The 13,319-nt window shown below is 36.7% G+C and overlaps 1 pseudogene; it reads right to left on the bottom strand.

Annotated features, from left to right (window-relative positions):
* Window positions 1-7,480: 7,480 nt before the first annotated feature.
* LOC118552682 (vitamin K epoxide reductase complex subunit 1 pseudogene) lies at window positions 7,481-8,264 on the bottom strand (annotated as a pseudogene).
* Between the last annotated feature and the right edge of the window lie 5,055 nt (window positions 8,265-13,319).

The raw sequence follows: 13,319 nt of genomic DNA on the forward strand, positions 1-13,319 counted from the left end.
TTAGGCTGCTGTTTTGTCGATTTTTTTTTTTTTTTTTTGGACCCTTATAAGAAAACTAGTAATAAGCTTATTTTGAGACCAGAAAAAAAATGTAGTTTTCCTGATAGGAAAGACCAAAAAACATTACTGTTATATATCCTATAGATTGTTTCTTTCATTGGTATCAAAAGAACTGGACTGTGTTTGGAAATCTGAATTTAATGAAAGGCTACACAGAACATATTTAAATTTGTGAAACCATTTGCTATTAACATAAGAAATAATTTTTCTTAAGACATTGTTCATCTACAGAGAAAGAAATCATATAATATTCAAGATGTAAGAGCAGATTATTTGTATTTATATCTTTTTAAGTTTGATATGTTCACAAGAATAAGGCTTTTAATTTTCATATGCTTGAAGAGAATAATTAATAGCTAACCTATAAATACTCAATTAAAATACCATTATTTTTGTTTGGTTCCCCACAATATTATTTTTATGTTTCCACTGAAGGCTTTCCAAATTTTGTTTTATTTCCATGTCTTTTTTCCTGTCTGGAGTTATGTTTAATAATCAAAGAACACCACTAAACTGGATGTAGTTGACCTCACATCCCCAAAACATTAGATAATCTTAATCATTTTGAGCGGCTGCTCCTTTTGCCGGCATCCACTGGGTTTCCTGGGAGTGGAAGCTTGTACTTCTCCAGATTGACATAGAGAAACTTACTCTGAAATGTGTCCAAGATGGTCAGGATGAGGTCTTCACAGGAAGTCAGGTCTAGGGAATCATTCATTCAAGATGACGATGTTTAGGTAGTGGAAATCAGTGAAGGTAACTTCAGAGGTCAAAAGGCACGATGCTATATTTTAATTAGTGGAGTTATCTTTGGAAAATTCCATGTTTCCCTTTTGCACATACACGTGAATGTATAGATTGCCCGGAGATGTGTCTGTGCAGACTCGACCTCGTAAGGTGGAGAAAAACAGAGTAGATGCTGGTTTTGTACTGCTGCTATTTTTGGCCAACTCCCTTCATGGCAGAAACACAGCTTGCCTTAATTCCTGCTTATATGCAGAACACATTCTTCTACATGAAGAGGAACAATATAAGTTAACACCCAAACTAGACACTTCTGATAGTGAAAAAGGATGCTATTAACAATTTCAGCTGAAAACAGATATACAGCAGGGACATTTGGCTAATGGATTAATGAGGAATGTTGAAGAGTGAATGGATACCATCCAAGATTTTATTGATTCTCAAAGGCCCTGGATCTCCAGACTTGAGGATGTGCTATAGCAAAGCATTGGTTTTGGAGGTACACAGCTGATTCCCATCCTAGTTTATCACTTGCTGTCTGCGTGACCTTGGGCATAATTGCTCTTTCAGTTTTCTGGTTATAAGTGGGAATAATAATCCTTACCACTCAAGGTTGTTTTAAGGATTAAAGAGATGATGTATGTATAGTATTTAGCACAGTGTTTGGCACAGAACCATCACTCAGTATAAAAATAGTATACTTTATTATCCCTACTTGACCAGAATCTAGTCCTATGTATATGAATAATGATACAACCACAGCAAGGTATAAAAGAACCTTTTTGACTGCTTGCTCCATACATTCTTTGGACTCCTAAGACAACTCCAGTCCGATGTCCCATAATCAGTCAGCAAGTTCTTGCCATGGGCTCCCCTTATGTCTTGCAAATATTTAGACTGAACCATGAGGCCCAGGGCCTACTGCTTGAATAGGTTAGGGCTTATGCAGCCACAGTGACCCCAATTTTTAGGACATTTCCCTGATGCTCTGTAATATATGACTTCTTCTTAGAAGAACACATTAGCAAGGTGGAAGATGTTCAGTCTACTTATGGATGCATATATTCCACAGTTCTCTTTTCTGGTAACACAGGAGAGCTGGGGCTAGCAATTTGCTCCTGAAAAGAACATTTCAGGAATTTTGACAGCCATTATAAAAATTAATTTATGTAAACATTAACTAAATTATATTTAAAAACAAGGTTAATATATACTCAAAAATTCACCAATTGCTAATTATTTTACTACATTTAACTATTACCTATGCTTTTCAGCTTAATTTGTGTCCATTGTGTCTGTAAGGTAGAATACTGTATAGTGGTCTGCTACTGTCATTACACATCTGTTCTCAACTCCACATTGAGTGACGCTACTTTGGCAGCTTGAAATCAGCCATGATGGGTATATTCACATCATGGAAGCAGATGAGCACTACAAATGAAGGCTTGATTTAATGTGTGTTGATTGTCTAGACTTTAGAAAGTGATGGACAAAATGTAGATTAAACCTTTAGGTATGCCTTGGCTGCAACCAGTACAGTGCAAATAACACAAAATTGAGGAAATATTCTCCCAATATTTAAAAACAATTCTCTGATTGAGCAAAGAAGTCAGTCAGATCATTGAAAAACTGGTGAAGTTCCTACATATGTCTTCATTGTTTTACTTTCTCACTAACGTAAAGGAATGTATCAACCAACAGTCATATCAGAACTACACTTTTGCTCATCTATTGCAGCCATAGTTTGGCTATGAATACAAGAATTTAACAAAAACTACACAAGGATTCCAGGAGATTCAATTAGCTACATAGAGTTCACAGAAAAGAGTATCGTATATTTTATTATTATTTGTAAATTGTGTGATGCAAAATATCCTCTATATCAGTAAAAATTTATAATAAATGTGTGTGTATGTACCTAATTATATCAATATTAAATATTTTTTTTTGCAGAAGGAGCTGGTTGTTAAACATTTACCAGAACACCACTTGTTGGGACCTACGGAGCTACACTTATCTGATGTCAGAACAGCCCCTGAATTCAGAACTGCCCCTAAGGTCAGTATTTAAGTCTGGGAATTTCAGGGCTTGGCCACTGTTGCCCTGCTAGTCCATGGAAAGGCCAAATCAGTAAGGGTTAAAGTCAGAGAAGTGAAGCTTGAAGAGTGAGACTAGACGGTAGAGTGAAGGGTGACATAAACTAGAGTCAAACGCTTGAAAAAGAACGCAAAAGAAGTCCGCATGGGAAACAAGGCAGCCAGAGAGATAATGAGATGAAGGGTGGGATTAGTTCCTGAATTCACTCATTTAAAGGCACTCATTTAAAAGATGCCTATTTTATGTGGGGGCCACCAGACTATCCACTGTTCTGAATATACACCTGGAAGCACTGTGCTGTCTCAGACAGTTTAGGGGCCTATGAGGTTAGGAGTGTTGGTGAGGTTGAAAGTGAAGTTTGCTTTGGGTGAGCTTCCAACTCAAGGAAATTGGGGAGAAATGATAGCCATTTCAGGGAACATATTTTTTTTAGTACAGTAGGATGGTTATTAGAAACATTGCAAATCTTATTTATTCTATTCTATAATTTTATGTAGGATTTCTTGGAGGTTCATTCTTAGCAATTAGACCCTTCAGTCCTCACATGGTACCTATTTAATATGTGTATTAAATCTTGAATCCATCTGAAATTCAATTTTGTGTATAAAGGAAATATCTGACAATTTTTTTTCTGAAAGCATAGTGAATTTTCTTAGAATGCTCATCAGCAGAATATATTTTTATTTTTTATTTTTTTTAAGAATTTGTTTATCTATTTGACAGAGAGAGAGAGAAAGAGAGAGAGTGAGCACAAGCAGGGGGAGTGGCAGGCAGAGGGAGAGGGAGAAGCAGGCTCCTCGGTGAGCCCGACGTGGGGCTCGATCCCAGGACCCTGGGATTATGACCTGAGCCGAAGGCAGATGCTTAACCGACTGAGCCACCCAGGTGCTCCAGAATATATTTTTAGTTAAAACATATTTTTAGTTAAAATGCTTTACTTAAAGCATTTGGCTTTTAGCGAGACTTGGAAGACGATGGCTTAAACCGGAGGTTCTCAGACTTTATTTAACAAGCATCAGAATCCCCTGAAGGCTTGTTAAAACCCAGATTGCTGGTCGTTTTCTCCAGAGTTTTGAGACAGTAGGTCTGGGATAGTGTCCAAGAATTTGGATTTCTAACAAGCTCACAGGTGATATTGATGCTGTTGCTCTAGGGGCCACACTCAAAATAACTGGTTTAAACAACTAAGGGAATGATGACTATCAGTGGATCAGGGATTGATGGTCTGTCTAAAGCTAGGCCACCCAGGCCTGATACCTTGGTTGTGTGATGCCTTGGAAACCTAGGCTCCTTGAATTTTTCTGTTCTTTAATCTTTGGATTGGGGCTTTAGGCTTTATGGTCTTGTGATTGCTCCTGCAACTCCATGTTCCGTCCAATAAGAATAGGAACAGGCTTCACCTCTACATCCACCCCCCACCACTCCCCCCTCTTTGCCCCCTCCCCCAAGCCAGACCTAGAGATTTCTGCTTATAGCTTTTTAGCTAGAACGGTGTCACATAGCAACCTGTACCTATAACAGCAATTTAGACACATAGATCTTTTTTTAAGCTAGCTGCATTGCTACCCTGAGCAAAACTGGATATGGAAGCCTTTGTGTATTGTTTGTGATTTCAGTGGCAATGTTTCTTTCTAGTGTTTCGTTATTAAGATGTTGTTGGCTTATCATATTAAGGAGCTATCTTACTTTCCTTCCTCACTTATAAGGCACTATCAGGCATAGGCATAGGATTTTCAAATGTGACAATATATTTTTCTTAATTGGTGTATTGATGTAGCAGGACTCATTGCAACAGCACATGTCCTAATACTAAATCGTCATTGCATTTATGCCTGATTATTCTCTAATATCTATTGAATTTGATTGTATATATTGTATTAAGATTTTTACATTATTTCTCATTAACTAAATCAGTATTTGTTGACCTTAGAGCTATATTTAACAAGTTTTCATATCAGGGGTATTTTAGCTTTAAAAACAAACTTGTTGTGCACTCTGTCCCTGGGAATCTGCTAAGCTGAAGTTTACATGAATTACCCCATTTAAGTTTTATAGACACTTTAAGAGGCTCATACCTTAACTATTCCCATTTTACAGATGAGGAAAGTGGGGTTTGAGAGCAGTTGTCTAAGGTCACCGATCTAGGAGATTCTAAGCCCCTTCTTCTTTAGACTATTCTTAATTTATTTGGTACACTGGGAAGCCTTCAATCTTTTGTTATGTTGTAGAATAGCTTATGTTGTGTGAGAATTATTAATTTCTCAAAAGATTAAAATAATTTCTCCATAAAATAAATTCAGATATTCATTTTCTGATTCTGTAGTCTTTTGGGAAAGTTATTTCATGATAACTTAAAATTTTTCTTACAGTTAATTTAGATTTTCAGTTTCTTCTTTGTCATGTAGATTGTCAAATTTATTAGCGTACAATTGAACACAGTACACACAGATGAAAATTATCTCCGTATTTGTCACAATCTCTTTTTATTAGATTTATTAAAGAATGATAAATGCATTATGTTTTCTCAAAGAACTAGACCTTGGCTTTATCTCTCAGCTTTCTCTTTCTATTTTGTAATTCACTGTCCTATAAACATCAGCATCATTACTTTCTACCCCTCCTTTCCTTAGAACAGTATTACAGTTGCTTCTTTTCCAATATCGTAAATGATTTGTGTATTTTCTCTACTTATTTTGTTATTTTTAAAAATTAACACAAGCTTTTGACTTTATTAATTCGTTTTTAAATATAGCTTTAGGTTAAATCCCTTACGTTTTTATACATGTCATTTCATTTTGCGTTTGATTTTATGTTTAGCCAACAGTTATTTAGGAGAAATTATTTTAACTCCAAAGGAATATGAATATATGTCTGTTTTTTTTACTATTAAATTTTAGTGGTTTTGTATTTTTTGTTACATTTTGTTTTGGTTCATTATGATCAGAGAGAGTGGCCAGTATAATTTTCATTTTGTGAAGTTTACTGGGGTGTTGATTGTTCCTAGAAAATAATCAAATTATATTTTCAAAGACATTTTAAAATAAAATATTATGTTTGTCATAAATAAAAACATATGTCATATAATTCATCTTTCTTAATTAATTTGCCATCAATTAAATCTCTTTTATTTGATGCTTCATAGACTAATAGTGGTTTATGAAGAATCCCACTATAAACATATTTCTGTCCATTTCTTCTATTTTCATCAATATAAACTTTTTATATTTTTATAACCTGACACATAATTCTTAGGTTTCCTTTTAATCTTATAAATTCACCCTTTTTATCTCATTCTTTTTCTTGGGTGTTTTCTTGTCTATATAAATATCACTGCCTCTGCTTTATTTTTTTAAACATTTGTTAGAAATATTGTTGACCATCTCACTCTCTTTAAGCTTTTTGTTTAATTTTGTTTTACATATTTTTCTTGTAAGCAACAGTTGGATTTTCATAAAACTGAATCTAAACATTTTCCTTTCTTAATAAGGAATTTTAAACCAATATTCATTAAGTCATATAATCAATGTTTTAGATGTATTTTTGGAATTTTTTTTATTTTTCTAAGTTTATACTTCTTGTTTCTTTTCTTATTACCTGCCTTTTACTACATACACTATATTTTTTCATTTGTATTTCTTTCAGAGATTTGGAAAATAATAATCCTGCTTTCAATTCTATTTAGGCACTATTTTTGGTTAAAAATACAGAAATTTATCAATCTGTAATTATTCATTCAGCAAGCATTTTTTTTTTTTGTAGGTTTTGTAAGGTAGGCACTATTCTACACCATAGTTTACCATAGTTAGCAAATACATACATACATAAATAAAAATGATATAGTCTCTGCCTTTATGAATTTTAACTCTAGAGAGTAATACATTCATTTGCCAAAGAATCACACAACACTGTTATAAAAGTTAGGGTTCAACTAGAGATGTAGAACCAGTAGAAGGTTATATATTAAGAAATTTATTGCAAGGATTTCACTTACTAATTGTGTGTGCTGACCAGGCAAGTCTGAAATTGTGGGGCAGGTTATCAGAAAGAGTGAGTTAGGATCTCTTACTCAAGGGCTGAAACTACTGTTCACACATAGAAATTTCTTCTTCTTTAGGGACACCTCAGCTTTGATTTTAAGGCCTTTCAACTGAATGAATCAGGTCTACCTAGATTATCTAGAAAATCCTCCCTTGCTTAAAGTCAACTGATTATGGATTTTAATCACACATACAAAATACCTTCACAGCAACACCCTGATTAGTATTTGATTGAATAACTGGGGATTATAACCAAGTTGACATATCAAAAGATAATTAAAAATGTAAAATTACAATTGTGGGAAGTATAATAATGAAGAGGTACATAGCATTATAAAATTGAACATAAAGGAAAAAACATGGAGGCTAAAAGTTGACTTAGACGTGGATGGAGAACATAATGTGCCTCAGTACTGTGTGAATAGCTTCCATCTTCATCATAGAAGGAAAAATAAATGTGTGGTTAATCATTGCAGGCACTCCATCTGCACCTTGGGTACCCAGATGTTTTGTCCAATTGAAGTTTAGCTCAGCAAATAAGCTTTTTTTTTTTATTTAAGGAAATTTTATTGCTCAGAACCTTCCCTCCTTGGGCAATGGCAGGAGCTTCGGAAACCAGCCCTTGGGGACAGAGCCAGAGGCACTAGCGTGGAGGAAAGAGTGGCACATTTGGTCCATTGTCCTGTGTGGGAGTATGGTGGGGTCGGGTTGCAGACTCTTCTAAGGACCCAGACATAGCCCCCTTGGGCAAGGCTCACATGCCAAAGCAGAGCATGAGGTCAGCCTGGCTTGGGTGAGGGCTCAGTGCCCCTTGACCTTGCCCTGCGGTTCCTGGACCTTCCGGAAGCTGAGCACCACTAGGCCCACATTGATGGCATAGGTGGTGATGCAAACGATGCAGAATCATAGAGTACGAAGAATAGGATCCAGGCCAGGTAGACAGAACCGACAAGAGACACCAGGGAACTCAGCACCAGCAGGATAGATGCCCAGCGGGCCCGGAGGCAACCCAACAACAGCTGTAAAGTGTAGAAGATGCAACCGAATATGCTATTGGACTGATTCAGGATGCTGTCCTGGCCGAGCACATGTTCCACCAGTCCGAAGCCCCGGCCCCACCTGGAGGAGAAAACGCGCGAGCAGCTGATGGCGGTACCCACGTCGCAGAGCGCGCGGTAATCCCGGTCCCGGGCGCGCGCCGCCTTCACGTGCAGCGCGTAGAGAGAGAGCACTAAACCCGCGAGGCACAGCGCGAGCCGCACCCATCCAGGGTTCCCCCAGGTAGCGCCCATGTCTTCTGGTCCCAGCAAATAAGCTTTTTCTTTTCCTTCTTCTTCTTCCTCTTTTTTTTTTTTAAAAGCATTTCAAAGGTACTGGTAGACTCTAGAGTTTCCAAAAGGTGTTCATAAACTAGGAATTTTTCTTGGGTGACATCAGTGTTCATATACCCGATAAGAACCAGCAGCCGCCTGCAGAAGAATGTCAGGATCAAATTGCATCCTGAATATAAAAAGAATGACTATCAATTCATCCATATCTTGCTTCAAAACATCAGAAGGCCAGCAGTTCTGGAGTGAATGAAATCATTTGCCAAAGGCACTGCCTCACTTGTCCCCTCTCCTCCAAGACACAACCAATCCCACCATTTCCAGGGCTTATGGCTTTACCATGGTCTCTGTAGCAGTGAAAGCCTTCTTTTCCTTGGATTGGATTTAAGATATGCAAATTTGGAGGATGTCTCTGACAAGGAACGGGCTGACACTTGGGGGCCAGAAATGTTCTGTTATCCGGGACTCACTGCTGCAGGATGGGGAATTTACCATGGATCTTCGTACCAAGAGCACCGGGGGAGCCCCCACTTTCAACATCACTGTCACCATGACTGCCAAGACGCTCGTCCTGCTGATGGGCAAAGAAGGTGTCCACGGTGGTATGATCAACAAGAAATGCTATGAAATGGCCTCCCGCCTGCGGCGTTCCCAGTACTGACCTCGTCCGTCCCTTCCCCCCACCACTCCCCACGGCTTTTGCACCCCTCTCCTTCCCAGACACACACATACATTATTTTTATTTTTTGGGCCATTACCCCACACCCCTTATTGCTGCCAAAACCACATGGGCTGGGGGCTGGGGCTTGATGGACAGACACCTCCCCCTACCCAAACCCCTCCTGTGTGTGGTTGGAAAACTTTTTTGTTTTTTGGTTTTTTTTTTTCTCTGAATAAAAAAGATTCTACTAACAACAACAACAAAATACTAGCATAAAAGAACTAATCCAAGTTTTAGTAAAATTCTTGTCTTTGTACATTGAACTTCTTTTTTAGGCAAAGATCCGTACTGATGTGTTGTTAGGCTGGATGGTTATAAATTTTTGCATCTGCCTTATAATCCTCATGTTTCTGTAATGAGAATGTGATGTGATTCCTTGAGTACCCTTTGCTTTGGTCTTCAAATTGCCTTGGGGCCAGAATCAGCAATTTATCCTTTCCAAAAGAATTTATTCTATCCAAAAGAATCCTATCCTCTCCAACTTAATATCACTAAAGAAAGACTATTTCTGAGTCTTTTTCTTCTCTCTCCTCACTCTATTTTCCCTAGCAATTAGGCTATTTACTTAAAATTGCATTTTCCACTTAGCAAAAAACCACAACAAAAAATTCTGCCTAACCTGAGGTGACACATCATTCAGAGCAGTGTGACTACAGAAGAAGGCATATTGAAGGTTGCCATCACCATTTTATGTGAAGAGCAGTACCTTCAGGACAAAATTAATAAAAGCTCTACTGGAGACTATGTTCCACCAAAAACAAGGGAATAATCAAAAAAGAGAAAGTCTTGAGATTCAGGAGACATAATCTAAATCAGGAGATAGATGAAAGGAATTCCTAGGATAATTAGGAAGTGATACCTTAAGATATTAGTGGTGCAATTAATTTATACTCTACATAAAAGCAGAATGGAAGTTCTCAGGAGGGAAGACTCTAAAATTAAAACATTGAAGGGGAGATTTCTTTCTGGTGAAAAATTATTTTGACTATTGGCATGTGTATGGACAATTAGCAATAAATATAAGGAAAAACTAAATAAATGAAAACAGACAGATATCTGGGATGCCAGGTGGCCTGGGAGGGGGATTTCTAATTATGGCAAAGTGAAAAGTATGGCAAGTCCTCTTGCCTCAAAGTAAACATAAAACTTGATAAATTTTTGAAAAAAAAAAATTCAGGGCTCTAGAAATCAAAGGCAAATAACAAATTAAGAAGAATTTATTACTAAAAGATTTGCTGAACTTCAGATAAGAGCAGTGGAAATATTGCTATTCTTGGCTGTTCCCATTCAGTCCTTTAGCTCACATGGTGGGGCTAACCATAAACCAGCAGCTTTTTTTTTTTTTTTGGACACTATTACACAATTATGCTAGTATTTTATTAATTCAAAAGCACTTTACAAGAAAATGTAAGTATGGTTTGCAATAGAAATGTTATACTGGGACTTGATACCAAACTCACAGATTTTAGCTTTGCAAGGAAAAACAGGCTTTCAGGTTAAACAATAATTTGTAACCAAAACTTTAATCCCAAGGATTCTTGCAAACATATTACAAATGACAGCAGGAAAAAAAAAATCTTGCACAGTAAGCCTCTTAACTCCTGCCCAGCTAAAGTGTGACATTTAATATTATGAAAACAAAACTGCGAAAATTGAACTAAGACTTTTTCCATAAAGCTGGGATATAGTATGTAGCTATAGTTGAACAAGCAGTCTTTAAAAGCTGCTGTGAAAACTAGCAGCTTTGCTCTTGAAGGGGCTCACATGATTCAGAGCAGAGGGCAAAAAAAATCCCACATTCAGCAGTATTGCCAGCAATCATAGCAATCTTAATAGGAAAAGAATAATGAAAGCATCAGCCCTGTGAATCATGCCTGAGGTTGTAATCTTGTTTAGAGTGAGTTGCAGACCTGTAGATTCCAAAATAATTAAAAAGCCATAGAAGAGCTAACTAGCAAAGGTCCTTGCACTTCACTGGCTGACTGGGAAGCCATGTATATATATGCCGAAAAGACCTGAAAGAACGTGACTGAGTAAGCAGGGTCAAAATGCCTGAAATTTGGATGTGCTCCCAATCAACAAACAGATCTATGAGCAGGATGTAAACCTTACTGACTCCAGGTATTTCAGTATAACATCTGGCCAATCATGGGCTGGCCACCAAGCTGTCCATACTATGTTGACCTCTGACCTAGTTTGACCAAGAAAAAAGAGAGAAGACACAAATTAGGGAATTAAAGAATGAAAGAAAGGACATCACTGCCAACTCTGAGAAATTAAAAGAGTTATAAGAAAATATTAATGATATTATGTCAAAAAATTAGAAAACTCATATGAAATGGATAATTTCCTACACAAATGACTGAACACGAACTACTGAAACTGACTTAGGAAGAAATAGAAAATCAGAATAGACCAATGAATAAAGAAATTGAATTAGTAATTAAAAATCCACAGGGGTGCCTGGGTGGCTCCATCCGTTAAGCATCCCATTCTTGATTTAGGCTCAGGTCATGATCTCTGGGTAGTGAGAGTGAGCCCTGCCTTGGGCTCCGGGCTCAGGGGGAGTCTGTTACTTTCCCTCTCTCTCTGCCACTAACCTCACTCACAATCTCTCTCTAAAATAAATCTTAAAAAAAAAAAATCCACCAAGAAAAGCCCAGGCTCAAATATCTTCACCATTCTGCAAACATTTAGGTAAGAAATAGGGGCACCTGGGTGGCTCAGTGGGTTAAGCATCTGACTCTTGATTTCGGCTCAGGTCATGCACAATCTCGGGGTTGTGAGATCAAGCCCTACGTTGGGCTCTGCGCTCAGCAAAGTGCCTGCTTGAGATTCTTTCCTTTCCTTCTGCCCCCTGCCCCCGCTCATGCTTGCTCTGCCTCTAAAATAAATAAACAGATCTTTAAGTGAGAAATAATACCAACCCTTCTCAAATTCTGTCAGAAAATAGAGGAAAAGGGATACTTCTCAATGCTATGAGGCTAGTATTATCCTTATATTAAAGCCACCTAAAGGTATCTTTAATTTAATCTCAAGAAGAGAAAACTACATATTAGTATTTCTTTGACTATAGATGCAAAAAACCTCAAAAAATTAGCAAATAAAATAAAATCTAGTAACATATAAAAAAGATACACAATGGCCAAGTGGGATTTATCACAGAAATGGAAGACCGTTCTAACATCTGAAAACAAATCAATGTAATATACCATATTAATAAAAACAGATAAAACCACATGATTATCTCAAGAAACACAGAAACAACATTTGAAAAAACCTAGCAATCATGAATGATAAAAACTTTCAGCAAATTGGGAATAGTAGGGAACTTTTCCAATGTGATAAAAGGCATCTGCAAAAATCTATAGCTAGCATTATACTTAATAGTGAAAGACTTAGTGTTTTGTCCCTAAGATCAGGAATAAGGCAAAGATGTTCACTTTCACCTGTGGTATTCAACATTGTACTGGAGACTCTAGCCAGTAAAATAAGAAAAGACAAAGAAATTAAAAGCATATGGATTAAAAAAGAAATAAACTGCTTTTTAAGACAACATGACCCTGAATATAGAAACTCCCAATGAATATAAAAAACATACTGGAACTAATAAATGAGTTCAAGGTTACAAAATACAAGATAAGTATGTAAAAATAAATTATTTTGTATATTATAGCAATGATCAATTGGAAAATGAAATTTCATTCCTATTAGCATCAAAAAGAATAAAATACTGACAATAAAGACAATAAACATAACCAAAGTAGTACAAGTCTTGCTCACAGAAAACTATGAAACACTGCTGAAAGAAACTAAGATTAAGGGGTGCCTGGCGGGTTCAGTTGGTAGAGCATGCAACTCTTGATTGCAGGGTTGTGAGTTAAAGCCCTGTGTTAGATGTAGAGCTTACTTAAAAAAATTAAGATTGAAATAAATGGAGAGACATTTTATGTTCTAGATTGAAAACTCAATATTGTTAAAATGACAATTCTTTATAGATTTAATATAATCTCTATCAAAATCCCAGGAGACTTTTTTTGGTAGAAATTGATAAGCTACTCCTATAATTATATGGAAACACAAAGAACCTATACTAGCCAATGAAACTTTGAAAAAGAACAAATTTGGAGGACGTGGAATTCCCAATTATAAAACTTCCTATAAATCTATGGTAATCAAGACAGTGGAGTATTTGGGTAAGGATAAACATGTGGATCAATGAATTTGCTACCTGTCCTTTTACAAAAAAACTTGCAATTCTCTGATAGATCTGCTGAAGAACTTATATCTAGAATATATAAAGCACTTTTAAAACTCATTAATAAGGAGACA

Source organism: Halichoerus grypus, chromosome 10 (genome assembly GCF_964656455.1).
Source record: "Halichoerus grypus chromosome 10, mHalGry1.hap1.1, whole genome shotgun sequence".
Classification (NCBI taxonomy): Eukaryota; Metazoa; Chordata; class Mammalia; order Carnivora; family Phocidae; genus Halichoerus; species Halichoerus grypus.